The 27,392-nt window shown below is 46.8% G+C and overlaps 1 long non-coding RNA gene across 1 annotated transcript in view; it reads right to left on the bottom strand.

Moving 5' to 3' along the window:
* Positions 1–23,843, bottom strand: part of LOC138284437 (uncharacterized) — a 195,516-nt gene extending 171,673 nt beyond the window's left edge. The window contains exon 1 of the long non-coding RNA XR_011201394.1: positions 23,604–23,843. This is a non-coding gene — a long non-coding RNA (uncharacterized lncRNA). The remainder of the gene's footprint in view (positions 1–23,603) is intronic.
* Positions 23,844–27,392: the final 3,549 nt, after the last annotated feature.

Here is a 27,392-nt window from a genome sequence, read left to right as displayed (position 1 = left end):
TTCATAAAAAGCCTCTGCTCTTGAATATACAATCATATGAGCCCCTCCAGTATTGAGCCTCACAGAAGCCCTCCTCGTTAGACAGCAAGCGTTCCCCCATAAAGCCATATGGCTAAGGCACTCCATGAAAATGCCTGAGCTCCTCCAGACAGCCAGTAAAATAGAGAAATGTTTTCCAGGTCCATCCATGCATAAGGAGCCCATCCACGCCAGGACTCTGCTTTGAATTCTGGGGCTTGTAGTCCTGATTGAATTGTGGTCTAAATAGCGCTAGAAGTGGCAGAAGATCATCCAATCCAAATGTATGGTTTGCACTTGTAACGTAGATTTTATAATTGGCTAAATTGGACTACAAGTCCCAGGATGCACAGCTAAACACCGGACCGGTTCAGGCACTCATGGATGGACATGGGAAAATTATACTCTCGGGATAATCATAAAGTTCCTGTTCCCCATAAAGCCTCACTCAAAATACTCCGAGGCCCCCTCCAATCCGAAAGTATTTAACTCTACAAAGCTCCTCCCTCAGAATGCCCTCGGTTCTGAAAGCCTCTGCCTCATAAAACCATGTCCTCCCAAACCCAACAACCAGAAATCCCAAATGATCACTCCTCACACTGCCCCTGCACTGCCTTCCGCAGTACTTACGATGATCTTGTACACCCTCTGGTGAAACAGCTGTTCTCTAACAGACACATCAGTGACTGCTTTCATCCCCAGCCTGCATGACATTGCAAAACCACTTCAGGAAGGAACTTCGGGTTTGTGTGAAGGACCACCTTGTCTCTCTGACTTTAGAAGAAAGGTTCTTCCAAGGTTATGGCCTGGACCTCACTGACATGCCTGAGTGATGTGATGACAACTGAGAAAGCCACCTTCCAAGAAAGGTATTGAAGAGGGCATGAATGAAGTGGCTCAGAAGGCGGATGCATGAGCCTGGTAAGCACAATATTGAGGTTCGAGAATAGTGCAGGAGGCACCCTCGGTAGAATGACCCTTTTAAGGCCTTCCATGAAAGCTTTAATGACTAGGATTCTGAACGAAGAATTATGTTGTCTGTTCTGTAGATATGCAGCTGTAGCTGCTAGCTGTAGGTGAATGGAAGTGTAAGCTAAATTTGCTTTTTTTAATGGAGCAAAAAAACAATGCCATGAACTGTAGTTTTGATGGGATAAATACATTTGGATTGGCAGTAGCAAACAAAACGTTTCCATTTTGCAGCGTAACATGCTCTAGTTGTGGGTCTACGTGCTTCCCTGAGAATGTCAATGCATTACGCAGGCAATCCTAAGTAACCAAGCTCTATGAGTTCAGGGGCCATATCTCAAGGTTAAGTGACCTGGGGTCTGGATGTCTGATCTGTCTTTGATTTTGAGTGAGAAGGTCTGGCCTGTTGGGAAGCTTCTCATGGGGAACTACTGATAGTTCCAGAAGTGTGGTGAACCATGGCTGACGCGCCCAAGTGGGAGCTACAAGGTTCATGGTGAGAGGCATTTGCCTGATCCTCGGAACCAGAAATGGAAAGAGAGGGAGAAGTGGAAAAGCGTAAGCAAATATCCCTCACCAGTTCATACAAAGAGTGTTGCCCTTGTATAGAGTGTGTGAATACCTAGAGATGAAGCTTGGGCATTTTGAGTTTTCTGCTGTGGTGAAAAGATCTATTTGAGGAGTTCCTCATTTTGCGAAGTACGTTTCAAGGACTTGTGTGGGGTTCCCATTTGTGGACTTGTTGCTGCATCCTGCTGAGTAAGTCTGCAAAGTTGTTGTCCATCCCTGGGAGATACTCTTCCACCAGGTGAATAGGGTGGTGGACAGCCCACTTCCATATTGTCTGAGAGAGTTGTGACAGTTGGCACGACCGTGTCCCCCCATTCTGTAGATAATACATGGCAGTCATGTTATTTCTGCAGACAAAAAAACCTTGTGAAACAAGTGATGAAGAAATGCTTCCAGGGCTAGAAAGAGTGCCAGAAGCTCGTAGTAATTGATAGGTAGGGATTGGTGACTGAAATCCCAGAGGCCCTGTACCATGAGGTCTTGAAGGTGAGTGCCCTAACCCATCAGTGATGCATCTGTGGCACAGGAATGACCTGAGGCACAGGTTCCATAAAAGGCCACCCTTGCAACACGTTGGTGGTGTTCCACCATTGCAGAGAGCAGTGACTATGGAGGTCTAACAACACTAGATCATCCAGGTGATCCTGTGACAGACCACTGATGAGACAGACACCACTATAGGGGATGCATGTGGAGTCTGTCATGGGGAACGATGGCAATGTAGGACGCTTTCATCTCTAACAGGCGCATAATAGTCCTGACTGTGTATGTGTGATTCTCCTGAAACTAGGGGAGAAGAGACTGAAACCTCTTAACGCAGGCTAGGTTGGTGTATGCTAGCTTCACCTCTGCATTGATAATGGCTCCTAGATAGGGCTGTGCCTGAAGGGCCTAGAGGTAGGATTTGGAAAAGCTGAGTGTGAAGCCCAGAATGTGAAGGAGATCCACTGCCAAATGAGTGTGAGGGTCCAGGGCACGACTGATGGAATTATTAGATATTGTTTCCCCTCAGCAACAATTTGTTGTTCTCTCTTGCAGTGCTCATCTGGGAGAAATTGGAGGAGCTCCTCCATTTCATCTCAGTGATCCCGGTCATACCTAGCCAGTAACGCTTGTGAATTGGTGATGTGCAAATGGTTAGCTGCCCGTGCAGCCACTCTTTTGCCAGCAGCATCGATTTTCTTGCTCTCCTCAGGAGGAGTGTCACCTGTGGCCTGGCTATTGGCACATTTTCGTGCAGTGGAGCAACCACTGCTCAATGCTTTCCCTGGAGCAAGCTCCTTGCATCCCTCATCAATGGCAGTCTTGACAATGCTACAGCCCTGCATTGCAGCCTCAGCGATAATCGTAACTGATGCATCGTTTCAGCTGCGCAACATATCCCAGATTCTGGCCTTGGCATTGCAAGCCCTGTTGATGGGATTTTTGATGACAATGCAACAGGACTTTGCACCACAGCCTTGCTGCATCTCAGAACCAACACACTGCATCAGCTCTTCAAGGCATCTTCACCTTGGACCCACACAATGCTCTGCAACCAGGATTTAAGACACTTTGATTCAGCAGGCCTAATCAGAATCCTGTAGCCGGTCTGCGCTCCATCGCAGTCGGCATGAACTTTTGGCTTTGTCCCAGTCTGGCGTGACCAGATTTGCCCGCTTGGCGCTTTTTGCTTCTGATCACTATTTTACAGTTTATGCTTTAAAAATTCATCGTTTTTGTCTTGGTTTATTTTTTAAGTTCTATTTTTCTAACCTAGTGTGGGATCCTTTTGTATGTGGTATTTTCAATATTTTACTGTTTGAGTTGTTGCACAAATACTTTACACATTGCCTTCAAGTTAAGCCTGACCGCTCTGTGTCAAGCTACAAGAGGGTGAGCACAGGTTAGTTTGGAGTTTGCTTGTGCCTTACCCTGAGATAAATTGTGGTTGCTGCTTGACCTGGGCTCATCCCCCAGTCAAACCAACAATCCAGTTTCTCACATATATACACAGGGGTTAAAAGGCCGGCATTTCTGTAATCATAGGTCTTGTTTAGCCAGCCTTTCATTGTTTGTGCAGGTTTTAACTAGTCGGTCTGTCTATCGTATGTTCAGGTCTTAATTGGCCAGCCTGTCTATTGCATGTGCAGGTCATGTTTGGTCAGCTTGCGTACTGTAGATGGAGGTCTCAGTAGGCCAGTTTACCTATTGTATGTGTAGATAACGTTTGGCCAGCTTGTCTACTGTTCGCGGAGGTGCTGATTAGCTTTTCTATTACATGTAAGTGTAACTCTTATTTGACCAACCTACCTATAATATGCACAGGGCTTAATAGGTCGGCCTTTCAATAATGTGCAGTTCTTGTTTGCCCAGCCTGGCTATTATATGTGCAGGTCTTGTTTAGCCAGCCTTTCTACTATTTGTGCAGATCCTAATTGGCCAGACTGTCTGTTGTAAGTTCATGCCTTTTTTTGCACACCCTGTGTTGGGATGGAAAAGTCCTCTGCATGGTAAAGACATGTACCCTGCCCTGAGTGCCCAACTGTTCTGTTATCTGGATCCCTAATGCTGACTTTTTTGTCATAGGTTAACACGAATCATGCGTGTGCACCATGACATAGGATTGCAGCCTTGTTGTACCAGGAAGGACACCCAAAGCGCGACCCTCACAGTGGTAGAAGGCTACCACCTTCACCAGGAGTTAAGCAGCACAAGTTTGGTGGTGGTGCATACTGTGTAGTGGTCAGTATCGGTGAACAGGATCCTTTTACCCTCTGTCACTGGAGTGAGGCCTACAAGCTCATTCGCCATAAAATGTTCCACTGATGTGTTCTTAACTCACCTTTGGCCTACATCACGAAGATGAGGAGTGCTGCATAGTGAGGAGTAGTGACTGTGTGGTTGTATGTGTGCCTGGGAAGGGTACAGTACTGGAATAGAGCAGTAGGGTGTAGTGCATGTGTGGATCATGCATGTACAGAGTGTACGTATGCCTGAGAGAAAAACATTACATGAGAGATGTAGTGCTGAGCATGTAAGTGTGCAATGTATGTTTCTGCTGGATGTACATGTGCTTGTGTGATATACAATGCATGAAGGGTGAAATGTTATGCAACGCATACATGGTGAGCTTGTGAGTGTGCTGGCAGTGCGTGTTTTCAGAAAGAACCCACTGATATAAAGCAGAATGCTACACTGCTGAACAGTGTGCATAGACTGAGTATGTGTTCTCAATGCATGTGTACTATGCATAAGAAGTAACAGAACTGGACCCAAAGTGTGCTGGGAATGTACACCAAGTGAGTGAGTGTGCCTGCAATGGTACATTGCATGGAGGACCCTGGATTCCATGTTGGGAATCCTAGACCTTCCTGGTAAAGACATGAGGACAGGAGGGCCCCCCACAGAGATCTGTAGAGTGCTGCGTACCTGTGGGCAGGGAGGGACACACAATGGAAGCAATGGAGAGACTTACCTTTCACTTGAAGAGGCTGCTCTTTGATTCAGGTTAGATCACAAGGAAGTGGCCTGGACACATCTAAAGAAGGGACAGGGGGCTGATAAGGGAATCATGAAGAGTAGAGCTGAGAGCCTAGAATTAAAATTTTGATGCACATCTCAACAGATTTTGGGCCAGATGTACAGAACTTGTGACTGCCGAAACCAGTGACCCTGTCAGCCAGGAGGGGAGGCTCTAGTGAGGTGGATCACATCAAATGAGCCTGTGCCCAGATTGTGAGGGGCTGGCAACATCATTTTAGCCTAAGGTTCAGGTTGTCATCCGGACCTGAGGAAGACTGCTGTGACCAGCAAGTCAAACCCACACACTGTGAAGCGCACCTGACAAAGTCCCTGAGGTTCACCAAGATGTCACAGAGGGCAGCATACACTCGTTGAAGTTCAGGTCGGGAGATGGAGGATCACACCAGCATCCCCCCTCCTGCAAGGGGAAGAGCAACTTACCTTTTATGTCTGCTGAGCATGAGCAGCTCTGATAACTGGATCAGACTGGCACAGCTACTTGACAGAGAGACACTGCACCACTGGGTGCTTCCACGACCCTTGGGAGCAGCCTGACTTCACGGTACAGGATCTGAACATGTGAGCGCTAGAGGGAAGTGCACTCGCTGCATGCTGAAAAATGCCACACCACCAGAGAGGGTAACACTGGAACCAGTCCTTTGGGGCCACTGGGGACTTGCTGTAATCGGTGCTGGGGCATTATGGACACTTTTGACTAATTCCTAAAAAGTCAAAGGGAGAACTTTTGAGTAAGGCCTAATTGTCTGCATTCCGTGGATGTGGCCACCAGTGAACGGTGAATAATGCTGAACACATTACACAAAAGAGGGTGGGACAGGGATTTGCCGGATAACTACTAGAGTCCTCACCTCAAGAGGGATTGTGTTATTGCTTTTGAATGTTGTATAACTTTGCATTTGTAGAGTTAAAAATAAAAATACTTATTTTTTCTATAAAAGTGAGTATTGGTCTGGACATTGATTTATTGCTCGTACTGTCTGCACTTTCAGCTATGAGTCCTGCTCACTGACCTTTATCTACATTTCCCCCGAGGGAGACTTGACTGCTCAACCACAGCTACCACTTAGAGTCAAGCTTAGAAAGCGTACTTGGCCCAGTTGATCAGGATCCATAATAGGACAGGCCCTGGGACATCGGGAGTAAAAGGCCTCAACCACCATGGTGGGACCTAGTAGCCCCTGCATGCTCCTTGACCCTCTGAGAGTGGTTCTGGCACCCAGTCTATTGTCTTGTTTGACCCCCATGTCTCTGGTATGTGCAGGTCTTGTTTGAATTAGTCTGCCCCTTCTATGTGTTATTCTTGCTTGGCTGGTCTGTCTCTTGTATGAGCAGGTCATGTTTGGCCAGCCTGTGTCTTGTATGTGTATGTCTAGTTTCTTGTATTGTAATAATGGTTGCTCATATTGCTCCTAATGAAGCTTCTCAATAGGCTGGGGGGAAGATGATAGGCTTTATCATGGGAGAGGCACCCATATTTGATCAGCTGCCTTGCGTGAGAGGGAGAGAGAAAAACAGCACCATATCTACAGATATATGCGACTCTCCTCCCTCCTAAGCGCCGGTGCACAATCACACTGCTGAGCGTCACACACACAATTTGGGCTATAGTGCAACGGTGTTCGCATAAGTCTAGCATAGGTGTTGTTCTGGATGGGTACTCTTCCAGTACAAAATACTATGTTTAGTCTAACTTTGAAACTTTTCCCACGTTAAATGTACAGTGTTCACTGTACAGTGAATAATGCATGCAAAGTGTGGAGCGTTAGGAGAAATAAAAATATTTCTCCTTTTTAAGGCCTGCTTCAAAGTGGCTTTACTTTTTGTGGCTTTACTTTTTGGTGCAAAACCCTGTCTACTATTGTTAGTAGATAGGGTTTTGTGTAAATAAAATGGGTGGTGTCATGGGAAACCCAATGCACCACCCATGGAAAGCCCCCTTGAGACACATTAATGCAAAGCAAGCAGCACTCTACACTGCTTTTCTTACTTTCAGGCACCTTTTCAGCGTTAAATAAGTTTGTGCTGTGAAATAGGTTCAAAAAAGAACATTGTGCACAGGTTTACACAATTTTTATGACACAAACTCAGTGCAAAATGTTAGTAAATCTGCCCCACAGTTTCTAGAAAGCATGGCAATCAAACCCTGTTTTTTTAGCATTACCATTGAAACATTTCCCTGGCTTTTCCATGCCCTACGCTTATCACTCATTTTCCATTAGTAAATGTGGTCACGTTTACATGCACAGAGGCCTGTTATGTATGTAGTATGTATTATTAGCACACACCAACCCTGTCACACACAACAATGGGGGGTCAGAGGCAAAAGGAATAGTATGTCAAGAGTGCTTATGAGGGGGAGTTTAGATGAACATTCCAAAGTGTAAGTGAATGAGTGGCCAATTGAATGCATGATTGATTGAATGACTGTAGGGTGTCTGTGAAGCGTAGTAGGAGAAGGAAAAATGTGACAGGGAGGGGCTGCCAGCATCAAGCAATTCAAGGCAAAAACGACTACCCCCTGTGGCGGGGACCCATCCAGGTAGAACCTACCACTCCCATCAGGGATGGGTGATTGGATCCACTGTATAACCTGCATACATTCACTCAGCACCACTACGGGGTGCTACGGTTATCAGGCAGGTCATTATGGAGCACACTTGCACCCACACACACATGCAGCAACATAATGAGGTGCAACTGATATCCGGCAGGTCAGCTGGTAGCACAATGCAGACCCTGTGGCCCAAACCTTCCCCCACTCTGACTACCCCAAACCCACGGATTAGAAATAGATAACTCCCACCACCCCATACCCCCCTCTTGAGTCCTGAGATTAGGCCACTCTCGGCCAGAGTCAAACTTAGTTGCGCTCCCAGGGAAGAAGGTGGGGGGTAGGTAGCAGGACTGATCAGGAGGCAGTTGACAAACAAAAGGGGGTTGGCCACCACTCGGGAAGTTCACCCACAGGATGTGGAGCAGAAGTGGCTGCGGGCAATAGTTCATTCAATTAAAGGATTCCGGAACATGCCTTCCGCCACCAGCCCGGTTCAGCGAAGCTCCAGCCCAGTCAATTACTCTCACCACCCAGGCCCAGTCCAGGCAATACTACCTGGCACACGTTGTTGGGGGCCAGGTGAGGAGGCGGCAGGTAGATTGTCGCTCAGATGGTCCAAAAGGAACGATCCATGAAGGGGTAATGTAGGAGGGGAGCCTCTTGGAAGGTAAAAGTGCCCTGTCAAGTATATGTTGATCAGAGTTGCACCCAAGCAATCTGGGCACACCTGGCACACAATGATCCATTCCGGCTTCGCACACAACAATGATTTGCAAATTCCATGCCTCCCAGGAAATGAGGCACAATGCAGAGTGTCCGTTGATATGAGTCGCACTAGACAGTTCCGGTCACACACCACAAAAAGCTATAAATCCTGTGCCTCCCTGGAAATGAGGCACAATGCCTGGTGCGCGTTGAGACAGGTTGCACCAGACAGTTCTGATCACTTACAATGAAGAGTTACACCTCTTGTGCCTCCAGAGAAGTAAGGTACAATGCCTGGTGCACGTTGATGCGAGTCGCACCAGACAGTTCTAATCACACACAATCAAAAAGATGTAAATTCAGTACTTCCTTGGAAATGAGACACAATGGCCGGTGAGCTTTGATAGGGGTCGCACCAGACAGGTCTGGTCCTACACACAGGCACAAGTTTAATAGCGCCGCACAAAGTAGAATGAGGCACTACTACGGTTATGCCCCCACCTCCAAGGGTCGCAACCTGTGAATCAGACACCGTACGCAATGAGTATGAAGTCGGCGTGACGCATGAGAGAGATGCAGCACGATCAACGAAGCGGGCCACGTGGGGTCTCATAACCAGTAAATCCACTCAAACCCAACAAGACGCATATGTGTGCTGAGGCCCCACAATGCAGGTGCCACACTCGTTAGATGTGGGCACTGCTTTTGGGGCTCTGCTCCAGGTACCCAGTTTCCAGGCACAATTCTCAGTTTCAAGCTCACTCCTCGCTGTCAGTTGGAACCCAGTAAATGATGTGGGCACTTATGAGGGCATCAGTGTCCAGGTGTCACAAGTAGATGGTGTGGGTCCCCCGTTGGAGGCCTTTGATGTTCCTGAGACCTCAAAAAGAGAACAGGGGGCAAGCCAACAAGCCGTTGTAGAGCGCAGTTCAGGTGCCACACAGCAGCAGACAGTCTGCCCAGGCCAGCCACAATTCGGGAAGGGTGCGCGGTCCATTCCAACAGCAGTAACCCACCTTGTGCACAACAGATTCTTCTGGCAGTGTACACCACACAGACCAGGTTCCCCAGTCCCACATCCTTGTAAGTGTATTTCTACCCTGGTGCAGTATGGAGCCGTCTGCCCCCTCGGCAACAAGCACCACCACAGTCTCCAACCACCAACCGATCGTGAACCACTGGAACCTCCTCCCCGGGAAAGAAGCCCTACAGCTCATGAATACCATCCACTCTGGGGCACCATCACACCCATGCCCCCACCAAATCTTCAATCAAGCTAGCTCCACCATCTCACCCAAACTATGCCGCACCATCAACCGCTCCATAGAGCACTACCACCTTTGCACTCTACTGGGTCGAGGCGAAACAGCAGCACTCATTCTCCTTGACCTCTCCGCCACTGTCAACACCGTCTCCCACACCACATTGTGCAGCAGGCTACATGACACCGGCATCCGCGCAAAGCCCTGGAGTGGATCCGCTCCATCCTCACCGGCCAAACTTAGAGAGTCAGGCTCCCACCTTTCACCTCGAAGCCAACGGAAACCACGGGCTCATCATCATCTCATACGCTGACGACACACAACTCATTCTCTCCCTCACCAACAAACCATCAACAGCCAAAAATAACTTTCACAATGGAATGAAGGCAGTCACCGACTGGGCAAGAGACAGCTGCCTCAAGCTCAACTCGGACAAGACAGAGATCCTCATCCTGGGCCCCACCACTACTTCCCGGGGCAACTCCTGGTGGCCCAGTGCCCTCGGAACTGCCCCATCTCCTACCGACCTCCCTCGCAACCATGGCATAATTCTCGACTCGTCACTGTCCCTGGCCCGCCAAGTCAACACCATCTCATCCTTATGCTTCCACACTCTCCACCTGCTCCGGAAGATCTTCAAGTGGATACCCATTCACACAAGAAGGATAGTCACCCAGGCACTCGTCAGCAGTAAACTCGACCACGGCAACGTACTTTATGCCAGAATCAACAACAAACTCCAAACTAGACTCCAGGGAATACAGAACGCCGTGGCCAGACTGATCCTGGACAGCCCCCACCACAGCCATATCTCCACCCACCTAAGAGACCTATACTGGCTCCCGTCAACAAACGCATCACTTTCAAGCACCTGACACACACGTACAAGGCCCTTCGCAACATCAGACTTGCCTACCTCAACCACCGCCTCTACTTCTACACACCCTCCAGGCAAATCCACTCTGTTCAACTGGCCCTCACCACCATCTCCAGGATCCAGAAAAACATGGCTGGAGGAAGATCTTTCTCCTACCTCGCCGAGCAGACCTGGAAAACAATGCCACTCCACTTCAGGCAGTCCCCTCGCTGGCTCAGTTTCTGAAGGACCTCAAGACCTGGCTCTTCGACTGACCCGCGTTCCCCAGCTAGCACCTTGAGACCCTCCTGGGTGATAAGATGCACTTTATAAATGCTGATGGATGGATTGATTGATTGAGCCAATAGTTATACTGTAGTGCACCTCTTGAGTTGGGGGTGGTTCAAGATATCTCCCCTAAATTTCCATCCTATGTGCCATGGGGCAGTGGAATTCAGATCTCAGGCTTTAATGAGGCCATAATCTGGCTCCAAGAGGCCAACTGTCAATATTCATAGCTGTCGCTGGGGAATGCACAGGTGTGCACCCACAACCTCCAATGTCAATTGGAGCCAGGCAGAAAGGCACACAATGAACTTTAGAGTAGAGAAATGCCCACTTTCCAGAAGTGGCTTTTCTCAGCTATTAATGACAAAACCACCCTTACCATAGGAAGGGGTTTATCACTCCGAATCCAATGATAGGAAACATCATGAGGCTGCCCCACTGCAATCCACTATTGGAGTTGGGAGTGATTTCATTCATTCCCCAATATTAGCCTATGGGCAGAGCAACCCTCAGAGGTAGTGAGAACACATGTGCGTGTTCTTCACTATGTTTAGAAACAGCCTTGGTGCAAGTGCGCACAGACTGGCCTGCAATGGCAGGCACAAACACGGGTTAGCGCCACTTCCTCACATATGTAGGAAAGGCATGTTCACTTTCACACTGTACTTAGAGTGGGAGAGTGCCCAGGGCCCTAAGGCCACTAAAAGAGAATCAGCAAAACCTATGGAAAGAGCTAATCTCCTAAGTAGGGAAAACCCACCTGAGGGTTCTTCACTACTGGGGCACAGAACATCCATGTGTACCTTCCCTGCTTTCCGCCAGCCACCTGATCTGTACTTAAGGGGGTGCTCTGGGGGCAGTATAAGGCCCACTCAGGGTTGGCCAAGGAATAAGAAATGTCACTCCAAGTGCCAGAACAACTGCACCTCCCCAGGCCTGCTATAGCAGGCCTGATACATGGTTGATAGGCTATTCTGGTGGGTGACACACTGTGCAGCGTCCCACTAGTAGCCGGGGCTGTGCTCGCCACAAGTATGTTGTGTACCTTTTTACAGGGCACTCCTGGATACGGCACCTCAACCAATCACGTGAGCACCCCTTTCTGGCATGTGTAGGAAGGGTGCATGCACTTTCCCACTGCCTTAGAGTGGGAAAGTGCCAGAGTCCTAAGCCCATGCAAAGAGTCAGCAAAAAACTGCCAATTCTGAAACAGGTATGTTTAAGTATGTGTGGTGCTTTGATTGGGTGGTTAAAAATTAGCATATGTTTGTTAATTGATCTGTAGTCTCTATCTTTTCCAGATCTTAATGAAAGTCTATTGAATAAAATTAGGGGCTTGATATGCAGGACATCAGGGGCCCAGTGCGAGCATTGTTTTGGACTAGTGAGAAAGTCAACAGAAACTGTTTGGAGGGGGACATATCAGGAGGGAGTGTGGTCAGAGGCTTAACTGTCAGCTTTAGCCCCAGGGTTAAAGGGCTCAAATGCTGCTTACCTACCTAAGCACACTGCGTGATCCCTGGCAAGCTACATCATCATTACCGGTAGCATATGCCAACAAAGATGGGAGAGCTAAGAAACAGGTGGAATACTTGGATGAGGTGCTTTATCAATAGCTATTTTCATGGTGATATTTGGACAACCAGTGACACCTGTGACCTGCAGTACTCATTGCACCTCACAGTAATACTAGGCCTCATGCAATGTGCCTTATGGTAATCATGGGGCCCTGAGCTACTGTGGCTAACGGTCAACAGTGGACCTCATTAAAATAGCCACTATGTCACAGTTCCCTTCTTTTTTATCTCATCAATAACCCTCTCCACAGAAATGAAGACAAAGGGAACACTTATTGGGATCCCTTAGCTCTTGGTACACTAAGCAACAGAGTCCTTCAGATATCGAGACAAGGGTGTCCTTTGGAAATTCAGACAGCAGGGCCTCTCAGAAACTGATGTACAGGCAACAAAATGCTGGACATAACAGGACAGCTCTGAGATTAGGACTAAGAGTAGATGGTCATTCTAACATAAGAAAAAGGGCTTTTTCAGTGTGCCAGAAAATGTGCCGGTATGGCCTGCACATTCATTTGAAGCTACTGGACACTAATACTCAGTGAAAGGGTTGTTGGATATAGGGTGACTACTCATATGTCATTTTCATGAACCATCTGTTATTTAGGGTTAGTGCCCGTGCTGAATCTTGTAACACATGGTATTTGTCCATAAGTTGAGTGGAGAGAGCAGACAGCCAATCATCTGGCTGCATTCATGAACCAGTGACCGCCCTGGATTGGGGCAATAGTGTGTAAACTCCCACCGAATGGATATGTTCATTGGCCTTGTTGCTTGGGCCTTGGGGTTACTTTAGGGCATCTGCAGCCCACCTTCAGTGTTTTTGCATTCGAGTAGACTTTAATTTATCCAGATTTGTCCGCCTTCTCCTGTCCTGAACCAGCTGAGTGCAAGGTTTTAAAAGTAGAACATGTAAAAATGTAATGTTAAATATGTTCTTACAGTGATAAAAACCCCAAAAGCTATTTTTACTTTAGTAAGGCTGACTGTTCCACAGGAAAACAGTGGGCTACATGATTACAGTTATTAAAGCTAATTTTGGTTAGGAAACAGCTAAAAAAATAATTAAACAACTATTTATATTAGTCTGGGTTCATTCCGGGTACAGTGACTGTCCCAAACTGGATTTTAGTGTTAGATGAGGGAGGTCTCTAGGATTACCATAGTACAATCACCCCACACACACGCCCAGCCCTCATAGCAGGGGTGGCTCCTCCGCTAAGGCGAAGGAGCATCACCACCTACTCCCGCCAGCAGCAGCAGCAGCCAAACTTCTGCAATACAATGTTTATTATCGTTATATCATAGAAGGGGTGGGGCCACGGGGCTGACAAGTGCAGGGGGGTAGTGCTCAGCACTCCCCCTCAGTGCGCATGTAGGTTTGTCCGGCTGTCTCAGGCCGGCCAAACATACATTCGCACTAAGCGCTGTCCAACCTGGCATCTCAGTGCTGGGCTGGAGAGAGCAGGCAGACTCTCCCAGTCTGCCTGGGAGCGCCCTGCCTGGGCGCTCTGACCAATTGGAACACTGCTGTCATGCTGCCAGCATGACAGCAGCGTTCTGATTGGCCGCAGGGCAGGCTAGAAGCCTGTGCCTGCGGCGAAGCAAAGAGGAGCTGAGTGGTGGTGGCGGCGGCGCCTTCAGGTATTTTGTTTTTTGTTTTTTTATTATTCATTTTTCTACATCCCCCCCGCACCGCCCCCGCCACGTGCCGCGAGCCGCTACTGCCTCATAGCTCAAGTTTAGAGTGGCTAAAGGCTTTATTTTTAAAATGTCCAAAGTGGGTAGAGACTTGGACTGGGCCATGCTGTTTGGCCTCTGCCTGACACTCAGTGAGTCTCTAAGTGAGCTCCTGGGATGCTCTAGAAGTGTGCTCCTGTGGTAGATTCGGACTTAAAGGACTAAAGTCAGAAGGTAGAATATCTGAACCGTAACTAACCTGGTTGGTGTACCGAACCGTGCTCCATTGTAGTCAATGTCAAACTGTGCCTTGTCCCCGGTCTACTGTGACTATTGATTATTTTTGGCACTTTATGCTTTTTGGTGCTATTCCTACTTAAATTGTTTTAATTTCATATTTCCGGTTATCCTTGTTGGATTTTTCTCATTTTGGCATCTTTTTGTTTATTAAATGTTCCTCTGTTTTTTTTAAATCAGGGATTTTTATTGTCTTGCACGTCAACTTTGTTGGAAATGGGCCTCTTTGCAGGGTTATCCCCAAACTTTTTGCCTTCTTCCTCCTATTTTTTTAGGTCTGTTTTTGCTGGTTTATGGTCTCTGCGCACTTTACCACTGCTAATCAGTGCTAAAGTGCAAGTGCTCCCTATCGAAATTGTACTGTTGATTGGTTTATCCATGATTGGCATATTTGATTTATTAGTAAAGTGCACTAGAGGTGCCCAGAGTCTGTAAATCAAATGCTACCAGTGTATGTTTAAGGTAGGGCATATACTAGTGTGTTTTATATGTCCTAACAGTGAAATACTGCCAAATTCGGTTTTCACTGTGCAAGGCCTATCTCTCTCATAGGTTAACATGGGGGCTGCCTTCAAATATCCTTAAAGCGCAGATTCCCTTTGAGAGCAGATAAAAATGTGGAGTTTAGGGTCTCTGAACTCACAATTTAAAAATACATCTTTTAGTGAAGTTGTTTTTTAAATTGTCTGTTTGAAAATGCCACTTTTAGACTTTTGGGCTCTTCGCACCTCTCCTGTAGACAGTGACACAAAGGTAGCTGGGGTGTAGCCTGCATATCCTCATTAGCCATCTGTGCTGGAGGGGAAGGGAGGAGTGGTCACTCACACCTGAAAAGACTGTGCCTGCCCTCACACTATGCCGTCTACGACCCCCTGGTGAGTGTCTGGGGCCTGGCCTGGACTAGGAAGGATCTTGCAAACACTTGAGACTTTGCTTTGAAGTTTGCCAACTTCAAAGGCAGAACTGGGTATAAGAAGAAGACTCAAAGCCCTAGACTTTTAGAATCTTTCTAGAATCAAGAGGAACCTCTGCCCAGGAGAAGAGCTGAAGAGCTGAAGGAGAACTACTGTCCCTTTGCTGTGTTGCTTTGCTGGATTGGCCTGCAGTTGCTGCTTCTGCCTGAAAGAGTGCAAAGGATGAACTTTGCTGTGTGTCCTGCTTGAGAAAATTCTCCAAGGGCTTGGAGTAGAGCTTGCCTCCTGTTGGAAGTGTCAGGGACACCAAAGACTTCAGTTTCCTCGACCTGCAGCACTGGGAACTAGGGGGCATATTTATACTCGGTCTGCGCCGATTGTGCGTCAAAATTTTTGACGCACAATCAGTGCAAACGTTGCCCCGTATTTAAACTTTGACGCCCGAGCCCGCGGCCGACAAAATTCTGGCGTGTGCGTAATTTTTTGGATGCGGCAACCCGCCTTGCTTTAATTATATGCAAGGTAGGCGTTCCCGTCCAAAAAATGGCTTAAACGGCCGTGCGTCGTATTTATGCTTTCGGGCAAAAATGACGCACGGCCGGGAGGCGGAGCCAGAAAATGACGCACGGCCCGATTTGCGTAAAAAATTAACGCCTGGGTCAGGGCAGGCGTTAAAATGGGGCAAACACACCTGTATTTAAGCAGAACACACAGAACAAACAGCAGAGCAGCAACAGGGAGCCATGGAGGTGATTCTAATCCAGCATGCACGCAGACGCAGAGCCCAGCAACAACAACAGCAGCTACAACAACACCAGCAGGGACCCCAAAGGCAGCGCAGAAGGCAGGAGAGGATATTCCGCCCAAGAACAACCGTTCAGGGCCTCAGGGAACACAACATCATACAGAGGTACCAGTTGAACTGGCAGGCCATTCAGCAGCTGCTGCGAAACACAGCATGGTGGTGTATGGTTTCTCACTTCATCAGATTATTCCCTTAGGATGGGCAGAGTATGATGCAATCATGGTCACTGTGCAGATTTCTCTAACTACATAATATCTGGACAGTTGTATTGACAAGCTACGTTATTTGACAGTAGGGACATTTCAATTATCTACTGCGCAGTTGATATGTCACATTACCCAGAGACAGATTTGTTGTGTAAGTGCTATTTATTGAAAAGTGCTGTAGTGCGATATGTACATTGTCCATTACTGTGAGTCCATTATAGTGATATCTTCCATTGTGATCCAACACAAGGGTTGACAAAAATGCTTTTGTCATGCTGGGGTTGCTGTTTCAGACAGTGCAGAGGGACAGACTTAGCCAATGAGTAGGAGAGAGACAATCACTGGGCTGGGTGACAAGATATACAGTGGTTTGCAGAACAGTGCTTGAGTACAGTTGTTGCAAGACTGGCAAGTTACAAAGCGCAGGACCTTGGTAATAGTTGGCCATGTGGCAGGGACTAGTGCTTCCGGGTCATTTTCCTTGTGAATGTGATCTGTTCCATGTCTTCTTCTTCTGATGTGTGTGTTGCCTGCTTTGTCCTTGTTGTTGTTGGTTGTGAAGGGGCAACAGACGCCTCAGTGTTAGAAGACGTGGAGTCAGACATCCCTGTCGCTGCTACCTGTGAAGGTCTTAAGGGCAGTACTGCTGCAAGGAGGGCTTGCTGGTTCTTGAGAACAGCAGCCACATCACGATGGTAGGCAGCCAGGTCGGCCCTGAGGGGTTCAATGTTGCATTTGTGCACGCGTTGACAGGATTGCTGTTGTAGGTGTTGGGTCAACTGTATTACAGCTGTGCTGATTTCCTTCTGGGTTTTCTGCAGTTCCTGCAAGATAGATGTTAGGGCTTGCATAGCTGCTGCCTGATCTGCAGATGACATCATGCACGAACGCACCCCCTCAAGGCTGGCTGCCATATTTTGCATCCCCACCCGCACCTCCTTTACCAGCTCCCGCTGTACTCCAACTACAGTTCTCTCAAAGCTGGTGCCAGTGTTGTCTGAGTCCTCAGCTGTATTGGAGCTGGCAGATCTTACAATTGGGGTGGTGGGTGGATCTTCTGCGATGGCTGCTTGTTCTGTGCTCCTCCTTGTGACTGAAGGTGGGGTCTGGAGGGTTTCAAGGACCTTTTGGATAGTCTCCTGGGGAATGTTTATCGGCTCGTCATCCATGTCATCAGGGAAATCTGGGACAGGCATATCGGCAGGAGATCCATCTTCCTCTGCAATGAAACAGGGTACAATTAGTGTGTCTGTGTTGTGACAATTTTGACGTGACGCGCCTGCCTTCTGATGAATTCACTTTGTGATCTTGTTTTGTATTAATATCTGCAGTCCTTCAGATGGGCATTGTTTCAGGCTTATGGCCCACCTGTGTGTCACATGTATGTTATTGAGTTATCAGACTTGTCAGCCTCATCTCCTCTAGGTGTTGCTTTATGCCAAATCGAGAATTGCCACCTTCTTGTCCTACTTGACCCTCCGTGTATATCCATTCTCATGGTGAGACCTTTCACTGGCTGTGGGTGTTCTGATGGCCCTGGCAGCACACTTAACTATCAGGACCTGCCCCAATCCCTGATCGTTCACATCGACTTAAATGTAATTGACATGTTGCATATCCTATGCATGGCATGTTATGATCTGATATGGATGTTGACATTGTTAATGGGTCCTGCTGATGTTGGGTAATGTGTGTTACATTGGATTGCCCTGATAGTCGTATCAGTGTCCTATTTCGTCCTCTGACTGTGCAGGTGTATTTCAGTGACCAGTTACACGTGTCCCCTCCTCAATGCTGTTGTCTGAGCAGTATGACATTTGTGATGTTGCTTTGTTACCCAGGCACAGGATGGACCCTGACATATGCAGCATGGGTGTGTCCTTAGTGCTGTGTTGCTCCTTTTGTTGTTTACTTTGGCTGATGTTTGTGACAACTATGGGCATTGACATTTGAGTGTACTGGGGCCTTTGTCTTGTTTCAGGAGATTGTTGCAGATGTCATCCTCACCCCCTAATTTAGGTATGTATGTTCCATGGGGAGGTTAATGCCATTGGCTACTTGAGCTGCACACAGATCAGAGGTGGTAGTGGCAACTGTTGTTGCAGTTACATTGCAGTTGTCGGTTTGGCTAGAGGATTGCTAATAGGGCCCTAGTTAATGTAGGAGATATGTTGGCTGACGAGTGCCAGGATGTAAGTTTGACATAGTGGCCTTCCCTCCTGTCGTGGCTTTCCCTTTGCTCCATCGTTGGCATGACAGCATGCCCCCATGGGACTGTTGTTGGTGTTGTGTAATGGTGTGCCCCAGGTCTTCTCAGAACGGGCCATGTCCCCCTGCCGTGCCCCTTTACCCATGCCACTCCATGTATATGATAACATACATTCAATATGTAGTAGGTATTCCCCCCCCCGGTTGCAGTTGACATTAGTGCATTTCAATTCCCCATGCGACTTACCCTGCATGTGCGTTGTCTCCTGGTAGTCTGCGCTGTCCTGTCCTTTAATCCCTGTGACGATCTCCTCAGGGATGACGGCTGCGACCATCTCCTCCATGTGGTCCAGGGCCTCCTGGTGTGCTGGACCCCCCCCTCCAGTCTGCAGTGCTGCCTTCCTGTTCCTGGCCATCTTTTCCTTGGTCCTGCGTTTGCAGTCATGCCAGTGTTTCTTGCACTCGATGACTGTTCTGCGTACTTCAGCCACACTGTTAATCTTGACGACAATTTGTTGCCATATAGCCTCTCTCCTACTGATTGGCAACTTTGATGTGACAAACAGTTGGTGCTGGTGTTCCGTCACCTCTTTAACCAGGATTTCCTGCACCTCTGCACTGAAGCGATACTTTCTTTTCTTCTTAAAAGTGTCCTGGTTCTTGTGTGGGTCCTCCTGGCTGGTGGTTCCTGGTCTGCTGTCATCTTCCTGGGGTCTGTAGTCTGGGATCCATTTTGGCTCTCCTCTGGTGAAATGGCAGTGTTCATGGTTTTTTTGACGCTATTGGCGCATATCCGGTTTGCGGTGTCGTAAATCGACCCACATGCATTTCCGCAGCGTTAACGTCGTTTTCCTTTACGACTTGACGCTGCGGTGTGCGTCAAAATGATGACTCCCACCTGTTGTTTGTGCCGCCGTGCGTCAAAGTATAAATATGACACCCGCACGGCGCACCAAAATGGCGTTAGCCGGCGGTAATATTTTGCGTCAAAAAGTATAAATATGGGCATGTGTGTTTTGTGCTGTTCAAGATAAGAACCCACCGCACCGCCAACGAAGCCGCTGGCCTGCACCGTGACCTGCCGACGCCACACGGAGTCACACTGCCCCGCTTCGCACGGCGACCCTGGTCTCACTGACACCGTAATCGGGTGACTTCACCGAGCCGCTGCTCGCACCGTGACCTGTGGTCCCCACAGCCTGGGCATCCCCAACGCCGCCACTCTGGCTGACACCGGCAGCGCTGCCTGCACCGTGGCCTGTGGACACCACTCGTGAGGTACACGAAGCACCGTCCCATCCCGCACTGCAGCCCCGGCACCATCGACTCCTGTGTCATCACCAGGCATCCTGCCCGCACCGTTGCCTGTGAACACCGCTCGTGAGGGTCACAAAGTACCGTCCCGCACTGCTGGCTTGGGCCTACCGACGACAGCGCTTCAGCAACGACGACGACACTGCCTGTACCGTGACCTGTGGACACTGCACGTCGCACCTCCCCGCCTCATACCGCAGCCCTGGTCTCACCGACGCCGCTGGACGCCGTCACCGAGCCACTGCCTGCACAGTGACGTGTGGACACCGCACGTCGCATTGTCCCGCTTCGCACAGCAGCCCTGACGGCATCCACACCGGCGCACCTGACTTCATCAGCCTGGAGTTCGATCTGCAACGCGTGGGACCTCAAGGACCAGACGACTCCTGCACCGACTCTGGGACCGACACCGCGACTTCAGGGACGCCGCTCTCTGGAGCTCACCACGAGGATCACGACGCCCTGAAAATCCAAGGTACTGTTTGTGGGTCTTCCTGACACCGTAGCTGGCCCGCAATGCCGTGGCTGGCCTGAACTGTTAGTTTTGTTGATCACAACGCCGTGATAGCCCCAGGTGGAGCTATCAACTTCAAGGAACTGTAGTTTTGAGTAAATCTTGCAGAATTCATATTTTTCTTACTGTATGTTGGATTTTTATCGTATTTGGTCTTGTTTTATATAGATAAACATTGGCTATTTTTCTAAGACTGGTGTGGTGTCCTTTTGTAGTGTTTTCACTTATCACTGTGTGTTATGTGCAAATGCTTTACACATTGCTTCTGAGATAAGCATGACTGCTCGTGCCAAGCTACCAAGGGGGTGAGCAGGGGTTATCTGAGCGGGTATCTCCCTTATCCTGACTAGAGTGAGGGTCCCTACTTGGACAGGGTACAAACCGACTGCCAAATAGAGACCCCATTTCTAACAAACTTTATTATGGTTTTCCTACTGCATAAATGCTTTACATGTTACACCGAGTTAAGCCTGTGTGCCCTGCACTGCAGCTATCAGTTGAGCTCAGGTTAATTTAGTGATTTTGAGGGGTCACCCTGACAAGGGATATGGTTTTTTTTAGATAGGCTGTTAATCACTCCAAATAGTAATGCAATTTCTTACAATTGCTTTGTGTAGCACACTTGGGCGCTTGGTGACAGAGCACTGTAACAAAGAGCAAAACAGATGACTTACACATTAAAAAAAAGATTTTACAGGAAGGAAATAACATTGTGGGTAGGGTTTATTAGTAAAGAAAACATTATCTTTTTCTCTGCCTCGTGTCTCTCTTCTTATTGTCCGTCTCTCTATATCTCATTATAGTGAGCCTTTTTTCTTTTCCTATTGTGGCTGCACTCCCTTCCTTTTGTGTTCCTCTCACTTTTTATCGTGCATGTCTCTCCCTTTAAACTGTACCTCTCTCACCGTATTGCGCCTCTCTTGGCATTACCAAGATCTTTTGTTTAAACCTCAAAAATACTGAACTGCTTTCTGGACAGTTATCAGACTACGTTAATATATGCACCCATTAACAAACGTGCAAATAGACCCAATGCATTTTGATGAAAGTACCACTTAGGGAATGTGGTTTCTGTTTGATTTATTTAAGCTTTAATATAGGCAAGTATGGTAAAATTGTAGCCTCAGGTTGACTGAACACAATGGTTATTATTATTATTATTATTATTAATAATATTATGGTTTCTAAACATTATTTAGTGATGTCAACTGGAGATTCTGAGGTGGGAAAAGGTTAAAAAGGAAAAGGAAGGATGTGTGCTTCAAGCAGATTACCACAAAAAAGTAATTTCTTTCATAGCTCTATATAGTGCACACTTGCACCCTTGGGTGTCAGAGCACTATACACTGTACAAGAGCAAAACCAAAGACATACACATTTGAAAAATTACAAAGCCAAGAGGTCTGGCCTTGGCAAACTGGTGTAATGGTTTCTGATATGCCATAACATAAAAAGAAACTATCACCTATACAGGGCCATCTTGTGCTTCTAACAAATATTTCCTTTACAACACCAACATTAATAAGCATTGGCAAAGTCAATAGTCTCACTTGTGGAACCATTTTAGCTGTGGTGCACAACATCCCTGGTGTTTTCGGCATGGCTCAATAGAAAAAGAAAGACCATTCTGTCACTGACCCATGCATGCACGTCCTCACAAAATGACTAGCCAATTTTGTTTTTTTTATTTGTCGATCCGACTCAGATCTGCAAATAAAATGAAAAGTGCAAAAGTGTTTTTCTTTTGGAAAGCGGATGGTAGAAGCAACATAGGCGGGTGTGTGGAAGAAACACAGAAACAAAGCAGGTGGGGGAAGCAACACAACGGGTGGGCACCGAAGCAACACGGTGGGATAGTGGTGGCTGAAGCAACACAGGGTACCCTAAGCAACACAGAGAATGGCACGAGGTGCGGCAGGAGCAAACAGGTGAGCAAGAGAGAGCAACGTGGAGCAGGGAGATGGAAATACACACAGGTGTGAAAGCAACAGAGGCAGGGGGAGCACACAAAGATGAGAAAATCACCAAGGAGTTGGCGAGAAACACATGGGCAAGAGAAAGAAAGAAAGTGAGGGGGTGAGAAACACAATAGGGAGACAGATGGGAAACATATAAACTCTTCTGGAGTGCTTAAACAAAAACAGAAAAGTAGCCCTTGAACAAAGAGCAGTGTAAGGCCACTGTAATGTGTCCATGCTCCAGAGGAGTGACAAACACAAGAAGAGGAAGAAAGCCCACACACACTAATGAATAAGTAGCAATGCAATAATACTGACAATGAAGCCAACCAGTGGTAAGGAATGGGAAGGCTGTGCACCCACTGCAAAAATATGTCTTGCAATATGTCTTGCATCAATCAGCGCATGCGCTATCTAGTAGGTGAGGCCTAAAAAAAAGACACAAAATAAATCACCATCTGACTGGGTACCCGAAGTGCAGGCATAGTAAATAGCTGGCATTGAAAGTTATTATAAAAACATATTTAATAAGTACACTTTTATACAGGAAGAGAAAGGAACTATTTTTAGGCCCATGTGAACAATGTACACAGGTTCTGTGCAATCACTAAAAGTGAGATCAGCAAATTGTTAAAGTGGGTTGACCCATTCTGTGTTGTGGTGGGTAGAACCAAAGTGTGAATGACAATTTACTAGATAAACGGATTAAGTCCCATGACTAAAAGTATCTGTATGTCTGTATATTTACTTTTGGGGGGAAACAATAGTCTGGCATGACACCTAGATCTCATGATGACCAGTCCTATAAAAATAAGTAATTACTGGAAGGAAATAATGTTGTAGTTAGGCCTCATTTGCATTCGTTCTCTCTTTCTTGCTCTCCCTCTGACTACTCCCTCTATCCCTCTCATTGACAACAAAATGGTACCCTCCAAAAAACGATATGATTTGAAAAAATAGTGATGCAAAAATGTGCATGATGTTGAGCTTGTTTTAATTGAAAACTTCAGTTCATACGGAACGTTCATGCACAGATTTCTGTTTGTTTGCTTCTGATAGCAAATAACTTCTGAAATTTGCCAGTTCTGCTAAAAAGTGTTTTGGTTTTTTTAAACAATAGTGTCAGTGCTCAAACTCTACACTCATCAACAGAGTGCTGCTTCTAGTACTAATATTCATGGAAAGGGGGCAGGTTTCTGTGATAACTGTCCTTGAGCCATATTTTGGTAAGTGTGCATAAGTTTGCTAGTTTTTAATCTTTAAAAGAGCCCACTTGCGTATGAATGTTGCTGATTACTCCTACGTATAATACAAACAAAAGAACATAAACTGATTTTGTCTCATACTTGTGTTGTTCCTCTAATTACTTTTACACTCTTGACTAACCTCAGATGTGTCCAGAAATTGACCTTTTGTCCAGAATTTTTGTCCTTTGTCCTGATTTTTCACGGCGACTGCCCAGCATTTGCCTGTATTGCAGGTGGTCACACAAGAATGGTGGGGGGGAGGGCTGGGAAGGGTTGCAGCTGACTCACATCTTGAAGCCCACGTGCTAGTGCATGCGCCGCGCCCCCTGGGCTTGCACTTGAACCTCTGTGGAGCGAGGCTACCTGCCGCTCCAGAGAGTAGCCCACGTCTGCCTGCAGAGTAGCATTCCTTCCCTCAGCCGCCCTCCTCCTCTCCAGGCACTCCCGCGAGGCCCCCTGACCCTGCACAGCTGCGTGAATACTTTCTTCTCTTGTAGGGCCCCTCCCAGCCTAACGTGATGAGTTCTGAGCGAGGAAAGTGTCACTGTGGTATGCCGTTGATGAGAGGGCAGACAGTGCTCGGTGTCGGGGGGGGGATGGGGGGGGGGGATCTAAGAGGAAGGGGGCTGAACAGGGCTAACACGAAAATGTTCCGCCCCAACCCTCCTGCCTGTCTCTCTGCGGCTGTCTAGTCTAGCCCTCACTTTCTCTGGCTAGAGCAGCTTTCCTTTACTGTTTTCAGTAGCGTAGAAAGGATGCTATGTGACGTGGTGCAAGTAAGGAAAAGACCCCTTTGACTGCTGATGGGGCAGTCAAATACAGCAATTATCAGGGTTCAGTCGACCCCTCGTGGCTCTGGGCCCCGATGTCAGTGCACTTTCTGCAGAAATGGTAGCTACGCCCCTCGCTCTTTTATTATTTTCCATCCTGACATCCACATATTCCAGCCTCTCAACCTTGTGGTGCCCCAGAATCGCATAGAATTCAGAAAGAGCAAGGACCGAGACTCTGTCCTTTCCTGGTACTCACGCCCTCACGGTTTCCAGCTTTGTCTTTGACTCAGGAGCATATTTACAGGCAATTGGGCAATGACAGTGTGGCCCCTCACTCACTTGAGATTTGGGGGCACATGTACGTACCATTTTTCCAGTCGCAAACGGCCCGATTCGCAGGATCGGACCATGTGCGACAAGAAAAAAACATTTTGGTATGTACAGACCCTATTTTGCGAGTCAGTAATCTATTTTCCGAATCGCAAAATAGGTTTGCGAGTCGCAATTAGGAAGGGGTGTCCCTTTCCTAATTGCAAGTTGCAGCGCGATGTAGCATTGTTTTGTGACAGTGAATGCGGTCACAAAACAATCGCAGTTAGCACCAGTTTCAAAATAGTGCTAACCCATTCGCAAACGGGAAGGGGTCCCTACAGGACCCCTTTCCCTTTGTGAATGGCAGCGAAAATATGTTTTTCAGAGCAGCTCTGAAAAAATGAAAAGAAAACTTTACATTTTTTGTTTTTTAAATGCATCTTGTTTTCCTTTAAGGGAAACGGGCTGCATTTAAAAAAAAAAAAAACCTGCTTTATTTAAAAGCAGTCACAGACATGGTGGTCTGCTGTCTCCAGCAGGCCACCTTCCCTGTGAGGGTGGCCATTCCCAATGGGGTCGCAAATTGCGACCTACCTCATGAATATTCATGAGGTTGGTCATTTGTGACCCAATTGCGAATTGAAGACAGTGTCATTGACACCTTGTACATCCGGTTTTGCGACTCGCAAACTGTACATGTGGCCCATGGTGCTTTGGTATCTCTGCATCTCTTACTTAGCATGTGGTCTCTGTTTTATACCTTACGATGCCTTAGTTTGTTAACACCTGGTAACCAGGTTTATTAACAAAATTGTGTTGCCCTTTCATCGTGCAAGATGTCGCATGGGCAACGCAATTCTTACATCAGATTTACCAAGCCATGTAAGGCCACCTAGCATAGCCCGGCGTTGCTTGTTAAACCTGGAGTATTGCAAGGCAGCACAAGTCCCAGTCTTGCGTTACTTTGCGGCACAAAGGCATTACATGGATGGAACGTGGGTGTTCCCATGCCTACATCCATGCCTTTTGATGCATTCCAAGATTTACTAAGACTGTAAACCTGGGAATGCATCAAAATCGTACGCCTTCCTGATAGAGGCGCAACAAGGAGAAATATATTTATTTCTCTTTTTCTTTTCCTCTTCCTAAGTGCACTGCGTTCTGCAGCACAATTAGAAAGAAGAAAATGCCTCAGGATTGTTTTTGTGCAGGAAGGTATCCCTCCCCGTCAAAAATGATCCTTCCTGAAGAGCAGGCACCCCTCGACCATGGTACAAGGGTGTCTTGGTTGGGGCTAGGCAGCACACAGTTTGCCAGCAGAGGGAGAGCGCAGGAATATGCCATATCTTAACAGATATGGTTAATTCCTGCCCTCTCCATTTGATGCAGGGTAGCAAGCTGTCTTGCTGTGCTGCACTGCATCAAATAATGATAAATCTGGACCTTGGTACTGATGTAGCAAAAGTATCAGTGCTGTCCTTCATGTCATATAAGTCATCTATATGTGACAGTTTATGCATTATGTTAACCAAAATATTTGTAATTTGATTGTAGAAGATGCACTGAGAAGTCATTTTAAAAGTGCATTTGTTAGAATTGTGGAGTTCTACATACGTGATATTTATAATAAACTGAAAGTCTGAAGGGATACACTGACATTATGATGTAATCTAGGATCTATACTAATAGAATGTAATGAAACAATATTGAATTTCTAATGATTCATGATTTAAATATATGTGCAAAAATAGAAAAATGCAGTTCTGAGTTGTAATGAATGAAATGTATTAACAGAGACTTTTCGTTTAAAGTGACTGTAACATGAATATTAATATTGAATGTATAAGTTTACATATTACAATGTGTTTATTAGAACATATTAATCAAATGTATTGCTTTAACTTACTTGTGTTAGTTTGAGTGAGGTCTGCTAGGCCTGTATTTTTTGACTGTGCAGAGAATGCTGATGCATTTTGATAACGTGAACTTTCTTTCAGATTTCATTCCCATGAGAAGACTAACTTTATTAATAGACCTCTATTGTGTACACATAGAGAGAAGTGAAACAATGTCCTTGAATGTATAACATCCTGAACTATGGGCCGACATTATATACAATTGTTTCAAACTTGTGAGGAGCTACATGGATGGATATTGATCCCATGTCAGACCTGGAAAGATGTGACGATGTTTCAACTTGGAGTTGTGTGATGGATTTCTATTGACTGATGTCCCTTCAACATAATATAGACTGTCACCCAGAGCAAATCAAATTGCCATATGAACTTTAATATGCCATTAACCAGTTGGATTTTGGTCAGATCTTCTGATTCTCCATGGTCAGATTTCCAGATGTTCTTTGACCAGAACCCTGACAGATGAAGAACCCCACATGCTGAGCTCCCTGGAGAGGTACCTTCCTCTCTGCTTCGCCCCTTAAGATGCCCCAGTGAGACTTACTGATTTTCTTCCTAACCCTTCAGAAGACTCTTGATTGAGCTTTTGACATGCTGACGCTTTCCCCTTTTACCTATCTTTTGCCCACCTTAGTAGCTTGTTGCTCAAGACTATTTTTTCCAAATTCTTTTTGCCCCTTTTATTCTTTTTGTCTTTTGCCCGCATGATTTGGTAATTGCATGGTTTGGTAATTGCATGGTTTCTCTGTGCCCAGCTAAATTAACACTGTGCTGATTGAAATTGACTTAATAACTGTCAAACCTGAGCAACGCTTACTTTCTGTATCTCAGATAATCCTGCTAATGCTTTGTACCCATCTTATTTAATGCTTAGTTTTATTAATGTTAGTTCACCTAAACTTATTTTGGTGCCTTAGGCAACTCTTG

The sequence above is a fragment of the Pleurodeles waltl genome, chromosome 3_1 (assembly GCF_031143425.1).
Source record: "Pleurodeles waltl isolate 20211129_DDA chromosome 3_1, aPleWal1.hap1.20221129, whole genome shotgun sequence".
NCBI classification, from domain to species: Eukaryota; Metazoa; Chordata; class Amphibia; order Caudata; family Salamandridae; genus Pleurodeles; species Pleurodeles waltl.
Note: the sequence above shows the minus strand (reverse complement) of the source record. Positions and strands in the feature narration are given on the sequence as shown.